The sequence below is a fragment of the Hemitrygon akajei genome, chromosome 16 (genome assembly GCF_048418815.1).
Source record: "Hemitrygon akajei chromosome 16, sHemAka1.3, whole genome shotgun sequence".
Lineage (NCBI taxonomy): Eukaryota > Metazoa > Chordata > Chondrichthyes > Myliobatiformes > Dasyatidae > Hemitrygon > Hemitrygon akajei.
Genome location: NC_133139.1, coordinates 93,011,949 through 93,029,712, shown reverse-complemented (window position 1 = coordinate 93,029,712; position 17,764 = coordinate 93,011,949).

Below are 17,764 nucleotides of genomic sequence, written 5' to 3'. Positions count from 1 at the left end.
TCTTCTCTTCATCTTGGTCCCAATGGACAATTTGCACTCATTGGAGATTCTCCTGTAGGAAGAAGCAACTTCTCAGCGTCCACCCATGAAGAGCATAGTCAGGGTGAATGCTCTCACTCTTTTCCCAGGGATGAGGAGTTGGGAATTAGAGGGAATAGGTTTAAGGTGAGAAGTGAGCATTTTAACTTGAGGGGAAACGTGTTTTACACAGAGTATGTACATGGAAGTGTTTGAGGCAGGTGCACTAACTAGCAACATGGTAAAAGGTGCGTAGATGAGGGAAAAGTTTAAGAGTATATGGGCCAGACACAGGAAAATGGGACTAGGTCAGCAAGTATGTGTTGGGCCACAGGGTCTAATTGCATGCTATACAATTCAAAGTTAAAGTCAAGCTTATTGTGATATGCACAAGTACATGAATTCAGAGATACAATTTAAAAACTTACTTGCATCAATATCACAGGCAAATGCCATCAAGATACACAACATTCAAGAGAACATAAATTAAGCATAAGTTATAGAAGAAAGGGCATAATTCGATTTTTTTAAGGAGTCCAAGTGAAAAATAGACACAGTGTTGCTATACAGAGGCAGTGATTAGGGATATGCCAGTGGTTCAAGAACCAGATGGTTAAAGAGAAATAACTTCTTAAACCTGCTGGGGTGGAACTTCAGGTTTCTGTACCTCTTGTCAAATAATAGCTGCAAGAAGTTGGAATGGCCCAGATGGTGGGGATCATTGATAACAGACTTTGCCTTTTTGAGGTAGTACCTTATGTAAGTGCTGCTGATGGATTGGAGGGATCTGCTCCTCAACAACCCTGTCAACCCCCTTCCGGATCTAGTACATCACAATCTAATTTGTTTTCTTACTTATTGTCTACTTCTCGGCTATCATGAGAGCAACAGGCACCATTTTCCCTACCTGAACTCTATTGAAAAAGGCTAGGACGATAGGGTAACATACTCATTAGGATCCAGAATGCAGTCATAGTGGAGAAGGTATTCCAGATCATCCAAAATCTATCTGGGATTTCCAGCAAAGAAATCAGGAGAAAAATCATAGAGGGAAAAACAAACTCTTTTGTTATTTCATTTGGAAGCTTGCATTTGCCATAAAAATATCAATGAGCTTGTAGAAAGGCTTGTTTGACAAATAATCACATGTCATCTTATTTGGAACAAGGTGAACTTTTGATTTCCAGTTGGCTGAAGGAAGAGGGATCACCATAAAGATTCAATGTGATGGGTTGCCATTGGTTTGAAACTTCCTATTGGACCCCCATTCACACAGTTAGTGACTGAAGTGAAAGCTGGAAGGTGGTGCATCCAAGACTCTGACTGACAATGTAGTAACAGTAGCAATGAATAGTAAAGAGATGAAAAATGTGTCACAGTTTCCATAACTTCCCTACTTGTTTCCCCTACCTTACACAATTCAATATCCTTCTCCTTAGTGAATGCCGAAGAAAAGAAATTGTTCAAAATCTCCCCCATCTCTTTCGGCTCCACACATAGCTGTCCACTCCGATTCTCTAAGGGACAAATTTTATCCCTCACTATCCTTTTGCTATTAATATAACTGTAGAAACCCTTCGGATTTGTTTTCACCTTACTTGCCAAAGCAACCTCGTATCTTTTTTTAGCTTTTCTAATTTCTTTCTTAAGATTCTTCTTACATTCTTTATATTCCTCAAGCACCTCATTTACTCCATGCTGCCTATATTTATTGTAGATATCTCTCTTTTCTCTAACTAAGTTTCCAATATCCTTTGAAAACCATGGCTCTCTCAAACTTTTAACCTTTCCTTTCAACTTAACAGGAACATAAATATTCTGTACCTTCAAAATTTCACCTTTAAGTGACCGCCATTTCCCTATTACATCCTTCCCATAAAACAAATTGTCCCAATCCACTCCTCCTAAATCCTTTTGCATCTCCTCAAAGTTAGCCTTCGAGTTCTCAAAGTTCTCCAATCAAAAATCTCAACCCTGGGTCCAGTCCTATCCTTCTCCATAATTATATTGAAACTAATGGCATTGTGATCACTGGACCCGAAGTGCTCCCCAACACATACCTCCGTCACCTGACCTATTTCATTCCCTAACAGAAGATCCAACACTGCCCCTTCTCTAGTTGGTTCCTCTATGTATTGCTGCAAAAAACTATCCTGCACACATCTTACAAACTCCAACCCATCCATCCCTTTTACAATATGGGCTTCCCAGTCTATGTATGGAAAATTAAAATCTCCCAAAATCACAACCCTGTGCTTACTACAAATATCTGCTATCTCCTTTCAAATTTGCTCCTTCATTCTTGCTCCCCATTAGGTGGTCTATAATACACCCCTATAACTGTTACTACACCTTTCCATTTCTCAATTCCACCCAAATAGCCCCCCTAGACGAGCCCTCTAATCTATCCTGCCAGAGCACCACTGTAATATTTTCTCTGACAAGCAACGCAACACCTCCTCCTCTTGTCCCTCTGATTCTATCACACCTGAAGCAATGAAATCCAGGAATATTTAGTTGCCAGTCACACCCCTCCTGCAGCCATGTTTCACTAACATCATATTTCCATGTATCAATCCATGCTCTAAGCTCATCCACCTTTCTTACAATGCTCCTAACATTAAAATAAATGCATTTAAGAAAATCTCCAACTCTTCCTCTCTGTTTATCTCTAACAGTACAAAGAACTTTACTGTCTTCTTTTTCTTCCTTCTCCCATACATCTGTTCCTACACTCTGGTTCCCGTCTCCCCTCATATCTAGTTTAAATCTACTGGAGCCTCTCTAGCAAATCTACCCGCAAGAATATTTGTCCCCCTCCCATGCAGGAGGGAGGGCTTCAGATTTATAGATAATTGGGCAGTTTTCCAGGGAAGTTGGGACCTGTTCCGGAGGGCTGGTTTACATTTGAACTGGCGCTTTTAAGGAATATAAAAGTGGATAAATCTCCAGGTCCTGACAGGATATTCCCTAGGACCTTGAGGGAGATTAGTGTAGAAATAGCAGGGGCTCTGACAGAAATATTTCAAATGTCATTAGAAATGGGGATGGTGCCGGAGAATTGGCGTATTGCTCATGTGGTTCCATTGTTTAAAAGGGTTCTAAGAGTAAACCTAGCAATTATAGGCCTGTTAGTTTGATGTCAGTGGTGGGTAAATTAATGGGAAGTATTCTTGGAGATGGTATATATAATTATCTGGATAGACAGGGTCTGATTAGTAACAGTCAACATGGATCTGTGTGTAGTAGGTCATGTTTGACAAATCTTATTGAATTTTTTGAAGAGGTTATGAGGAAAGTTGATGAGGATAAAACAGTGGATGCTGTCTATATGGACTTCAGTAAGGCCTTTGACAAGATTCTGCATGAAAGGTTCAATCGTTAGGTATTAATATTGAAGCAGTAAAATGGATTCAACAGTGGCTGGATGGGAGATGCCAGAGAGTAGTGGTGGATAACTGTTTGTCAGGTTGGAGGCTGGTGACTAGTGATGTGCCTCAGGGATCTGTACTGGGTCCAATGTTGTTTGTTATATACATTAATGATCTGGATGATGGGGTGGTAAATTGGATTAGTAAGTATGCAGATGATATTAAGGTAGGTGGCATTGTGGATAATGAAGTAGGTTTTCAAAGTTTGCAGAGAGATTTAGGCCAGTTAGAAGAGTGGGCTGAACGATGGCAGATGAAGTTTAATGCTGATAAGTGTGAGGTGCTATATTTTGGTAGGAATACTCCAAATAGGACATACATGGTAAATGGTAGGGCATTGAAGAATGCAGTAGAACAGAGTGATCTAGGAATAATGGTGCATAGTTCCCTGAAGGTGGAATCTCACGTGGATAGGGTGGTGAAGAAAGCTTTTGGTATGTTGGCCTTTATAAATCAGAGCATTGAGTATAGGAGTTGGGATGTAATGTTAAAATTGTACAAGGCATTGGAAGGCCAAATTTGGAGTATTGTGTACAGTTCTGGTTACCAAATTATAGGAAGGATGTCAACAAAATAGAGAGGAGAGTACAGAGAAGATTTACTAGAATGTTACCTGGGTTTCAGCACCTAAGTTACGGGGAAAGATTGAACAAGTTAAGCCTTTATTCTTTGGAGTGTAAAAGGTTGAGGGGGACTTGATAGAGGTATTTAAAATTATGAAGGGGATAGATAGAGTTGACGTGGATAGGCTTTTTAAGATAAGGGGAGATTCAAACTAGAGGACATGAGTTGAGAGTTGGGGGCAAAAGTTTAGGTGTAACATGAGGGGTAACTTCTTTATTTTACTCAGAGAGTGGTAGCTGTGTGGAACGAGCTTCCAGTAGAAGTGGTAGAGGCAGGTTCGGTATTGTCATTTAAAGTAAAATTGGATAGATATATGGACAGGAAAGGAATGGAGGGTTATGGGCTGAGTGCGGGTCCGTGGGACTAGGTGAGAGTAAGTGTTCGGCATGGACTAGAAGGGCTGAGATGGCTTGTTTCCGTGCTGTAATTGTTATATGGGACAGCTTCTTCCACTGTGCCATTAGACCGATCAATTCACGCTGACTCAATTGTATTTCTATGTTATATTGACAGTCTTGTAATACATACTATTTATTATAAATTGTGTTGGCGCATGGCCAAGTGGATAAGGCATTGGTTTAGTGATCTGAAGGTCGCTAATTCGAGCCTCAGCTAAGGCAGCCTGTTGTGTCCTTGAGCAATGCACTTAACCACACATTGCTCTGTGACGACACTGGTGCCAAGCTGTATCAGCTCTTGCCCTTCCCTTAGACAACATTTGTGATGTGGAGAGGCAAGACTTGCAGCATGGGCAACTGCCGGTCTCCCATACAACCCTGCCCAGGCCTGCACCCTGGAAACTTTCCAAGGCGCAAATCCATGGTCTCTCGAGACTAACAGATCTAACAGATGCCTTTTTAAAATATTATTTATAATTTTATATTATAAATTGCTCATTGCACATTTAGATGGAGATATGACGTAAAGATTTTTGCTTCTCTGGTTTATGAAGGACGTGAGTAATAAAGTCAATTCAATTCAATTGATAGCCAGATGGTGTACTCCTACTCTTGGGGACCAGGACTGGAGGCAACCTGTCCTGGGTTGGAGGCCTGACTGTGTCTGTGTGTGGGGTGGGAAAGGGGCTTGTTTTGCTATTGTTGCTCTGATGAATATTTTGGCCATGCTACATTGATGCTGGAATGTGTGGTGACACTTGCAGGCTGCCTTGGGTGTGTTTGTTGATAATGCAAATGATGCATTTCACTACGTTTCGATGTACATGTGATAAATAAATGTGAATCTTCATCTCTGAATATTAACCCAGTAACATCACCACTACATATTCCCACACTATTACATGACTGTAAGTGTTTAATCTAATGGCCGTGAGCATTTATAAAACTCTCAAGTTTTATAAATAATCCGTTTTACATAAATAAGAGAGGAAACCACAAATTTAAACTATGGGGACTTTAGGGTTCAAATTTGTCCAGGAAATTGGTTTAGGTCAATGGCTTGGGGACAGGGTCAGCACAGCAGTAAAAGATGGTTCCACAAGACAGTCCACAGGCTTAATCAGTACTGCAACAGAGAGTGAGTATGAGGAGGATGGTGTAGAGTGTGTGTGTGTGTGGGGGGGTTGTGCTGAAATGCAAGTGTAGTGAGATCTGAGAGACACTGCTACATATTGGGTGGAGTATGTTCACACTGTCCAGTATCCCACACAGACTATAGACTTTATCCACAACTGTACCATTGCATGTTGCTGGGTTTACATTAACTCATTTAGGAATGTCCAATCGTTCCCATGGTGACGCAGCTGGAAAGGCAGTAAGTGTGTTGCAGTGATTCAAGGGAAAGAACAAGAGCCCCTGAACTTGCAGCAGAGTGAAACATGATAGATAGCAGGCTTTTGATTAAAACCCAGTGTCCAAGGGTTTGAAACACACAATCCAAGTCTTTGGTATAATTGCCAAGGATATAGTCATTCTCTTATGCAGATATAATGAGCAAATTATGACTAGGCCAAATGAAGCCTCATTGTAACATAAATACCTTTTTCCCAATGGAAATTGCAGCATGCATTTATCCATGTTACAGATTCATGGAGTTATACAACACAGAAAGAGGCACTTTGTATCAACTCATCCATGCTGACCAAAGAGCCCACATTTATCTGCATTTGAACCATATTCCTCTAAACCTTTCCTATCCATGGACCTGTTGCAGATACCACTACCCTCTGTGTGAAAACAATGTCCCACAGATCCCCTTCACAGTTTTCCTCTCTCACCATAAACTTATGGCATCTCATTTTAGACTTCCCTTCTCCCTTGGTCCCCTCCTCCTTCCCTTTCTCCTAATGGCCATTCTCCTCTCCTCTCAGATTCTTTCTTCTCCAGCCATTGACATTTCCCACCCACTTGTCTTCACCTATCACTTTCCAGCTAGCATCTTTCCCTTCCTGCCACCTTTTCATTCTGGCATCTTCCCCTTTTTTTTCTCAGTCCTGATGAAGTACCTTCGACTGAAACATAGACTGTTTACTCATTTCTGTAGATGTTGCCTGGCCTGCTGAGTTCCGCCAGCATTTTGTATGTGTTGCTTTGGATTTCCAGCATCTGCAGATTTATTCATGTTTGTCATTTTAGCATTCAAAATAAAATTTATTACCAGAATACATGTATGTCACCACGTGATTCTTTCCTCTGCAGTCATACTCAGCAAATCTATAGAATAGTAACTGCAACAGGATCAATGAAAGAGCAAGAGCATAGAACACAACAAACTGCGCAAATGCAAATACACATAATTAGCAATAAATAACAAGAGCATGAAATAACAAGATAGAGTCCTTAAAGTGGGAACTTGGTTGTGGGAACATGAGAAATAGAATGAATGTAGTTGTCCTCTTTTGTTGAAGAGTCTGATGAAGAAGTGGATTAGCATGGATTGAAAACTGCCTTTCATATAGAAAACAAAGCATTCAGAGTCAGTAGATGACCCCGTGGTGTGTAACCATGGGAATCAGTTCTTAACCACCTATTGTTTATTTGTGATGATCTAATTAAAGGTTTATAAGTCACCAAGGGGTTTGAATGAAATGGATGGTCATAGTCCTTCCCCAGTGTTGGAGAGTCCAACACTAGAGAGCACAGATACAAGATATAAGGGGGGAGATTCATGAGAGAAGTGAGATAAATGAGAAGTAACTTCTTTTAACTGGAGGTAGTGAGTACCTGGTATGAGCTGCCAGAGGAAATAGGCGACTGTTACTACTCTCCCTAGGAGTGTGCATCCTTAAAAGATCATACCAAGAGCACAATGTGCAATACTGAAGGTGGTGAAAAAGAACCCAAAAGTAACAGCAAAAATCCTGCAGAAATATCTAGAACTTGCTAGAGTCTCTATTCACTATAAGAAAAACATTGAACAAGAATGGTGATCATGGAAGGACACTACAGAGGAAACCACTACTCTCCAAAAAAAAAACATTGCTGCATGTCTCAAGCTTGCAAAATAATACCCAAATATTCTGCAACACTTCTGGGACAACATTCTATGGACAGGTGATACAAAAATTGAACTTTTCAGCAGAATTGCACATTGCTATATTTGGAGGGAAAAGGGTATTGCACACCAACACCAAAACCTCATTCCAATTGTGAAGCACGGTGGAAGGAGTATCATGGTTTGGGGCTGCTTTTTTGCCTCAGGGCCTGGACACTTTGCAGTCATTGAGGGAACAATGAATTCAAAATTGTATCTAGACATTTTACAGGAGATTGTCAGGGTAGCAGTCCATCACCTGAAGCTTAATAGAATTTGGATAATGCAAAAAGACAATGACCTGAAGGACAAGAGTAAATCAACAACAGAATGGTTTAAAAAGAAAAAAAAATGTGTTTTGGAACGGCCATGTCAAAGTCCTGACCTTAATCCTATAGAAATGTTGTGAAAAAAGACATGAAGCGAGCAGTTCATATAAGGAAGCCCTCCAACATCACAGAGTTGAAGCTGTTTTCTAAGGAGGAATGGCCTAAAATCTCTCTAAGCCAATGTGCAGGACTGATCAACAGTTACCAGAAATGTTTGGCTGAACAAGGGGGTCACACTAGTTACTGAATGTACCTACTTTTTACAACAAATGCATGAGATATTGGATAATTTAATAAATAAATGAACAAGTATATTTTTGTCTTATTTTTTTAATTGGGTTCTCTTCATCTAGTTCTAAGACTTGCATGACAATCTGATCACATTTTAGGTCATAGTTATGACAAAATAATGAAAATTCTACAGTGTTCACAAGCTTTCTAGACCGCTGTACAAATACTAGAAGAGAAGTCTGAAAATATAAAACAAATAAGTTACCTTAAAAATAAGATGTACAAGATTTACGAGTCAAGGATTGCAAGATTTACAAGATTGCCAAGTTCACATTGATAAGATGGTAGTGCAAGAATTACTGTAATATTATACAGTAATGGCTGCACCTTCACACTGTCCAGATAAGAAGTGACGGTGGTATTGCACAGGGAGTCTTTGATAGCAGGCTGTGGTAAACAGAGGTTAATAACACTAACAGGAAGGAAGTCATCATTTCTCCAGTCATAGGTTGACTCATTATGGAGCCTAATGGCTGAGGGCAAGAATGACCTCATTAGCACTCTTTGGAGCAGCGCAGTTGTCTTAGTCTATTAATGAAAGTGCTCCTCTGTTCAGCCAAGGTAGCATGCAGAGGGTGAGAAACGTTGTCCTGAATTGCCAGGGTCCTTTGATTTACCACAGCCTCCAGTATGTGCAGTTTGACTCCTATAACAGAGCCAGCCTTTCTAATACGCTTATTGAGCCTGTTGACATCATTCATGTTAATGCCGTGAAAATTGTACAGAAAATTGCACTGGTGACAACAGCCTGCTAGAACATATGAAGGAGAGGCCTGCATACTCTAAATGACCTTCATCTTCTCAGGAAGTAGAGACAACTCTGGCCCTTCTTGTACACAGCCTCTGTGTTGGTGCTCCACTCAAGTCTGTCATCCAGGTGCACTGCCAGGTACTTGTAGGTCCTCAATACATCCACATCCTCACCATCAGTAGTAACAAGGAGCAGGGCAGGCTTAGTCCATCACCATCTCCTTTGTCTTACTGATGTTGAGTTGTAGCCAGCACCACTCAACAAAGTCTTCCACCAGGGCCCTACATTCATCCTCCTGTCCTCCCTTTACACACCCAACTACTGCTGAGTCATCAGAGAATTACTGTAGATGACATGACTCAGTGTTGTATTTAAAACCTGAGACATACAGAGTAAACAGGAAGGGAGCCAATACAATCAATTGTCCATGGTGGGTTTTTTTCCTTCTCAGCTCCTGAAACGAATGTCTTACTAAAATATTTAGGATACTGAATGAGCTTAGTCATGCTTGAAAAGACCCCCATCATTCATTATTTTCTTAATATTCATTGTGGATCCTTCCTCCCATGAGAGTCAAAGGAAAGCCATGTTCCTATAGCACTTTACCCATCTCTCAGAAATGTTTCCAACTGATTTAAAGTACGGCAACTGAGGGCAAAAATGATCACCATTTCCCACACAGCAAAATCCCTTAAAATACTATGGAGAGCTTTTTGCTTTTCAAACTGGGATTGTGGCTTGTCTCTCTATTTTTTATATATCACAAATAAAGTTCATATTTAACATGAAAGAAACAAGGATCATGAAATTTTATTATCAATTAAGTAATTTTATTATCAATGTACATATATATCAGCATATACTAACCTGAGATTCATGCTTGCAAGAAAATGCATCTCAGAGGACTATATATAGTGGTATATACGTAATTTGATAATAAATTTACTTTGAACTCTGAAATAGTTAACATTCACAGGATAAGGAAAATAACAGAGTGAGACGAGAGGATATTACTTCACCCAGAGGGTGGTGAATCTTTGGAATTCATTATCTAAGCATGTACAATTGTTGTATATCACACAAAAATGCTGGGGGAACTCAGCAGGTGAGACAGCATCTATGACAATGAACAAGCAGTCAACATTTCAAACAAGTACCCTTCATCAGAACTGGAAAGGAAGATGCTAGATGCCAGAATGAAAAGGTGGGGTGAGAGGAAGGAAGCCAGATGGGTGGGAAAGTTAAAGGGTTGGAGGGGAAGGAATCTGATAGGAGAGGAGAGTGCACCATAGGAGAAAGGGAAGGAGGAGGGGAAGTGAAAGGTTGGTGAGAACAGGTAAAAGGCCAGAGTGGGAAAGAGGGGAATGGGAAGATAAAAAAAAATACCAGAAGGAGAAATCGATATTCATGCCATTGTTGTATACATTTGAGAGATAGTTGATAATCTTTTGGATTAAAACAGAATCTAGTGGAACTTAGTACAGAAAATAGCTATGAGGTAAAAGATTAGATGTCATCGGTATATTGTGTACTGAGTATTGAGTACAGTTTTAGTCACTGCATTAAAGAAAAGACATAGCTTAACTGGAAAGGGTGCAGAAAAGATTTACAAGCAAAAGATTTTGCCAGGACAAGGGGCCTGGGTTATTGGGAGAGTTTGGCCAGGCTATGTCTCTATTTAAGACCATAAGATATAGGAGCAGAATCAGGCCATTTGGCCCATTGCCATCATGTCTGCTCCAGCATTGGTTGAAGGAGAGGAGGACCTGCAGTGATAAGGGCTGAATGCAGAAAATTGGAGAACGCTGTCAGCACGGACTGGTTGGGCCGATGTGGCTGTATCCAGACAATGTTGCTGTCCGGCTCTGACTCTTATGGAACAGGAATTGGCCTTTCAATATGTTATGATGTTACAACATGTAGGATCCAACTAACTCTGCCAAGGTTTCCACTTATAATAATATCAGAGTTAAATCATAGTACACTTTGTGGAAGAGGTCTTTAAGATGCAGTTCAGATTGGGCTATTCCTAGTTTCCAAGGATATTCCTGCTGGGATACCAGGGACGTATCTATGGAAAATAGCGCCTATGGCAAGCACTGAAATTGCGCCTCTGTGCAAACATCTGACACCCATCTTTTAGATAACTTTACCATAATATCAGCTCAAAAATACAAGTCAAGCTGGTTAATCTTTTAATTAACAAATTATGGCAGTACATGAAAATTATAACTGCACCTTCCTTGCTTTCGCTAATGCAGATTGGTCTATAATGTGATCAAAGTCAGTTTTTTTCAGTTTCTTCTCTTTCTACACTCAGCAGAGCAAGATCACAGAGTCTGCCTTGACCCATGGAGGCTCTCAAATACAAAAGTATTAGTTTTAACTTGCTGAATGATCTCTCACAGCTGGCGATAGAAACCGCGATGGTTAGCATTATCTGAACAGCAATGGGAAGATTGGGGAAGACACTCTCATCTCCATACTGAACAATAAATTCAAGAAGCTCTTCAGGTCTTGATATTTTCATGTTGACTCACCTTGATAGCAACATTCTGCAATCCAAAATTTCTTCAAATAGCTGCTGTCCATCAACATCAGAGCTGCAGAATTCACCCAAATTTTTGCACTCCATCTTTAGGTCATTACTGTTGGTGCCATAACACAGACCCTTGACATTGAGAAGGAACCCAAACTTGGCATCAGTGTCATGCAAACGAGTGAACCTTTTGTCCATTTCTCTGTGAAGACAGTCGCGTGTTCGCTATAGGACTCTTTCCATTTCCTCCTTAGCTGTTAACTCAGCCTCTCTCGAGTTTTCATCATCCATTCGTTTCTTTCGTCTCTGATGTCTTTCAACTTCAATATTCCATTCTTGACAGAGACCGACTCCTTTTTCGAGTGAATCACTGAGCAACACTTTTCTTTCATCATAAAAATGATCTCAGAGGGCTTTCAAATCAAGGGCAACATCATGGTAGTTCATGCTACGATCCTGCAGCCTCTTTTGAATATGGTCAATGCGAATAAGTACTTTGTTCAAAAATCCTAGCAAAATCAGAAAATCATAACTCAACATGCTCAACTCATACAACTGCCTTGCGTCACTTCTTGTTTCACTGGTCTCGTTTTCGTTGTCTATCATGTCCTGGAGAACTTGAAGTATCTCCTCGAGGTACTTGTTGACAGGCTTCACTGCTTCTGTCCTTGCACTCCACCTGGTTTCAGACTCCAACTTAACAACCACAAGCACGGCGTTTTTGAATTTTTCCCAGCACTGTGTTGAATAACAGAAGAACACGTAGAGAGCTTCAATGGTTTCAAAACCGTGACCATCATTGTATCCTGCTTGGCTGCATGTACACCCGCCAAGTTGAGTGAGTGATCATCACAATTCACAAACACTGCCAGGTTGTGTTTCTCACGTATTCTTTGATGAACACCACTTCTGTGTCCAGCCATCACAGCAGCGATGTCATAGCACTGTGACCGACAATCTTGTAGCTCCATTTCATCCTTCTCTAGCTGTTTCAAGATGTCTTCAACAAAGCTCTCAGCATCCTTCTGGCTTATCAAGATAAAACCAAGGAAGGACTCTCTAACACGGTCTGTTTTCCTCTCAAAATCAACTTCCATATACCTCACTGATTCTGACATCTGCTCACGGTGTGCCTGATCAGGAGTCGAGTTGAACATGAGACCATAGTACTTGGCTTTACGAATGCTTCTCAGTAAACTCTGGTGAACAGTGGATGCCATCATGTGGATGAATTCGTTCTGGACACCAGGTGAGGGATAAGATGTGGATCCAGAATGACTTTCCACATGAATGAGGTGTTCTTTTATGACAGGGTCAAAGATCGCCAGTAGTTTCAGTAAGCCAAGGAAATTTCCCACTTTGGAGTCATCGTCTAGCTGAAGTGACTCCCTGTGTCCTGGCAAAGCCAGGTTCTGAGTCGCAAGGAATTTTGTGCAGTGAAGGATTCTCGTCAAGATATCACGCCACTTCTGCTTTTCCTTCTCAATCTGTGACTGAAATACCGCATCAATAACTCTTTTGTTTCCAGCTAAATTTCTTTCCATTTCTTTCCACTATGTGGAGCATTCCCGATGATTCTTGGCATTTTCATGAACACTAATCCTTTCCAGTGCTTTCCACTGGTTTCCTGCTCCAATGAGGATTGATGGTCTGACCAGGAATAGAGAAGACAACAGATACAAAATGCAAACATTTTAGAAGGGGAATAGACCAGCCATGAGCGAGTCACTTCCTCACCACGACCATTTCCCAATTTCCTCTTGAACCAAGTTTTGTTCATTGAGTGGTTATTTGTTGGTAGGAAAGGCCCCTCACTGTTCTGGAAATACTTTGAACCCAGCTTTATTATTTCTGTTCACAACGCATCAGGCAGAATTAACTTTCCAGTATCTTTGTCGAACTTCAGGAAGTCCAGTGTCATGCTGTTCAATTACTTCTGGTATGACAGTTCGAGGCTCTTTGACACCATCCAGTTCATTAGGTTCAGTGTCGTCAGGTTCAATCTCGTCAGGTAAAACCTCATCAATAAACTCAACATCACCACCACCATCATCGTCTTCCCCTCCTGTCATGTCCACATTCTCTGTGGCAGCCTCACTCTTAATCTTGTCATACTCGAATTTATCTGACTTGACTTCCTCCTCGGCTTGTGACGCATTTCTACTTGATCCACCTTCGGATTCTAACAAATGTAGCAGGTGCAGGTGACACAATGGAACGTGTCGAACTACTTGTTCTGGGCTTTTCAGAGAAGGGCATGAAGAACTTACTCTACTTCTTGGCTTCCTCCGTCTCCAACTTTCGTCTCTTCCATCCTTCAGCTCCACTTTCCTTCTTCTTCGTGAAGAAACATTTCATGGTCTTCTTAAACAATGCTCTGAAATAAGGCCATCCTAGTGCTTCTCACACATGATAATCAAAGACAGATCATACATCTAAAGAAAATTCTTTTTCACTATCTGAGGATGGCTTGTCTGACTTTAATAGAAACTGCTCAGTGGCTCCCCCCTTCAAGAGGCGCCCAGGGCACGTGCCTTACCTGGCATACCTTAGATACCCCACTGTGGGATACAAATGGATGTAAGTACTAGTGAAGTATTGCATGCAAAGACCTCAAGGGTATCTACTTGGGTACAGGAGTGCAAGAAACTCTAGCCTCTAGCAGGGATTTGAGGGAGTTAGTAACCAAGCCAGGTTTTGTGACCTCTGATTATGTCTTAAGCCAATGGCTAAGTAGAACACAGAACAATACGGTAGAGGAACAGACCTTCATGATCCATATCTTGAAGGTGATTTACTGCCTCACAACCAAAGCAAGGCAAGTGGAGTCAAGGTAGAGTTAAGATGGTGGGGCCCGGGACTAGGCCCGAGAGTGAGGCCTGAACTTTGATAGCTTTAAGTGCCAGGCTGAATTAGAGAGATATGGTACGGGCCAAATCGAGGCATCAGAGCCCAGGATGGAGAGCATATCGAAGCAGCAGGGCACAAGTCTGAGGGTGAGGAACGGCCTGAGGTGTGTCCAATATAAGTGCCGGGTCAAGTAGAAAACATAAGGGTGTCAAGCTTGGAGGAGAGGGATGGGCTGGCATTCATCTCACTACTCCACAAGGTTTACTCATCTCTGTGCTGAACTGAGACTATGGCCTGCAACTAATGGACCCCTGAATCGGCTGTAGTGATGACTGGCTTCCTGTCTGTGGATTCACTTTCATGAACTTTGGTTCTGAATGTTATTTTCTTACTTTTTATTGTTGCGTGACTTGTTCATTTTTTTCTTCACTTTGGGAGTTGATGGTCTTTTTCTAACGGGCTCTATGGGGTTTCTTTGTTTCATGGCTGCCTGCAAGTAGATGAATCTCAAGGTTGTATATAACATACATACCTTGATAATAAATGTACTTTGAACTTTGAAAATGTTGAGCCAAACAGCCTGTATTTTTTCAGTAACAGGAAATCAAAAAGAAAGATCTGATGAAAGATTCTGATGGTGTGGGAATAAATTGTTCATAAACAACAGGTTGGCCTAAACAGCTACTTTCTGTGTGGTGGCGTTGTATAAAATTTACATTCTAATTGTTGAAAATTATGTAGGAGCTGGATGGTGGGATGAGTATTGGAACATGTGTCAACTTTAGAGCAGCAATTCCCAGTTTCGCTCTTCACAGAGATAAACAATTCTTAACTTTTTTAAAGGTCCAGCATGAAACTTTGATTTTTTTCTCAATGCTCAGGGAGTTCCTCCCAGTCCCAAGAGATTTCCATCAAATAATAGTAATCAGAATTAGAATTGTTGCCCTTAGCATTTGTCATTTCACAGAGAAACTAAAAAGAACTTGCTGAATTGGTGTCATAACCTCACATTCAATGTCTGTAAGGCCGAAGAACTGATTATGGATTTCAGGAAGAGGAAGTCAGGAGAACATACATGAATCTTCATTGAGGGTTCAATATTGAGTGGTGAAAGGCCTCAATAGATTGAATGTGGAGAGAATGTTTCCTTCGGTAAGGGAAATCTAAGAACAGAGGACATAACCTCAGAATAGAGGAGTATCCATTTAGAATGGAGATGAGGAAAAATTTCTTTAGCCAGAGAGTAGTGAATCTGGAATTTGTTGCCACAGGCAGCTGTGGAGGACAAGTCTCTATGCATATTTAAGGCAGAGGATGATAGATTCTGACTGGTCAGAGCATAAAAGCATACAGAGAGAAGGCAGGACCTTGGAGCTGAGTGGGAAAATGGACCAGCCATGATGAAATGACAGAGCAGACTCGATGGGCCAAATGGCCTAATTCTGCTCCTATTTCTTCTGGTCTTTTGGGTTAGCAGTGGAAAGCGTGAGCAGTTTCAAGTTCCTGGGGACCAACATCTCAGAGATCTGTCCTGTGCCCAACACTTTGATACAGTTACAAAGAAGGCATGCCATTGGCTCGACTTCATTAGGAGTTTGAAGAGATTTGGTAGGTGACCAAAGACTCTTGAAAGTTTCTGCAGATGTGCACAGGAGGTCATTCTGACTGGTTACATCACAGCCTGGCATAAAGACTCCGATGCACAGGATCAATAAAATCTGTGGACAGTTGTAGACTCAGCCAGTTGCAACATGCACACAACCTCTCCACAACTGAGGACATTTTCAAAAGGTGGTGCCTCAAAAAGGCAGCATCCATCTTTAAGGACACTCGCCATCAAGGTTGTATATGCTATACATACATACATAATAAATTTATTTTGAAACTTTGATCTGGGACATGCTCTTTTCTCATTACCAGCATTGGAGAGGAGTTTCTGGAGCCTGAAGACCTACACTTAGTATTTTAGGAAGAACTTCTTCTCCTCTGCCATCAGACTTCTGAATAGTTCATGAACACTGCCTCATTATTCTTCTTTTGCATTATTTATTTATTGATTTATTCATTAGAACTATTGTATATTTTGCAGCATATTGCTACACAGCAACAAATACCACTATACATTTTAGTGATGATAAACCTGTTTGATTTTGATTCAAAGGCAGAATCTGTCTAGTAAGAGTTAAAAATCACTAGATGGAATATTACTCCGCTTGGTGTGTTCTACAGATCACTTCAGGTGGGGGAGATATAGAGGAGCAAATATTTGAGAAGGTTGCGGAGAAGGGCAATAGTTATGATAGCCCTATTATAGAAATACATTAGAGAGGGTCTGGAAGATATTTATGAGAATGATTGCTGCTCTGCAGTTACCAGGGTAGATTAGAGAGATTGGGACTGTTTTCTTCAGAGAAGAGAAAGCTGTGGGTGTAAATAACGTGATGAGAGTTTGTATGCAGTACTTTGTAGGAGACTGTTCCCATTGGTGGAAAGATTGAGAACTATGGGATCAAAGGTATAAGATGTAGAGTAAAAAAATTAAGAGTGGCGTGAGGAAAAGCATTTTAAATTCAAAGTGGCTGGAATCTGATAGGCACTGCTTACAGATGTGATGGAGACAGACTTGCTTGTGATTTTCAAAGGGGAATTAGATGAATAGTCGGGAGGAAAAGTTTGCAAGGTTATCAAGACTGGGTCAGCTGGAGAAGCAGCAGCAAACAAAAGGCCTAACAGCCTCCCTCAGTGTTGTAGAGGCATAGAATGATGACGCTGAATAAGGCAAAAATGAGACCTACAGCCTATCACTACGATGATAACCATGCTGACCTTTCTGCTGATCTCCATGAATACTACTTGCCCTCATTAAGACCAAATCCTTCAACAGGTTGCTTATTCAAGTACCGGTATGAATGCTTCTTAAATAACACACACAAAATGCTGGAGGAACTCAGCAGGCCAGGCAGCAGCTGTGGGGAGGAATAAATAACTAAAATTTCAGCTTTACTACAAAAGTAGAAAGCCTTTCTACAAAGATTTGCTTTTTTTTGTTGCTGTTAGCATGATATTTTCTGCAAGGAGGGAGGGGTGTTGATGTTTGATGTTTTTCTTTGAACAGGATGGTTCCATGCTTCTTCTTTGTTCCATGACTATCTGTGGGGAAGATGATTGTCAGGGTTCTCTGCTGCATACATACTTTGATAATAAGTACACTCTGAATCTACAGCTGGGTTGAGGATGGGTAAAACTTCTTCTAGAATAGAGTTTTGGTCACCTAATTTCAAGGGTGTTTCCTTGTGGAGTTGGATTTCTGGGACGGGAGATTCAGATATCAGAATAAGGCTTATTGTCACTGACATAAACTGTGAAATTTGTTGTTTGGCGGCAGCTGTACAGTGCAGGCACAAGTTATGATAAAATAAATGAATAAAGCAAAAGAGGA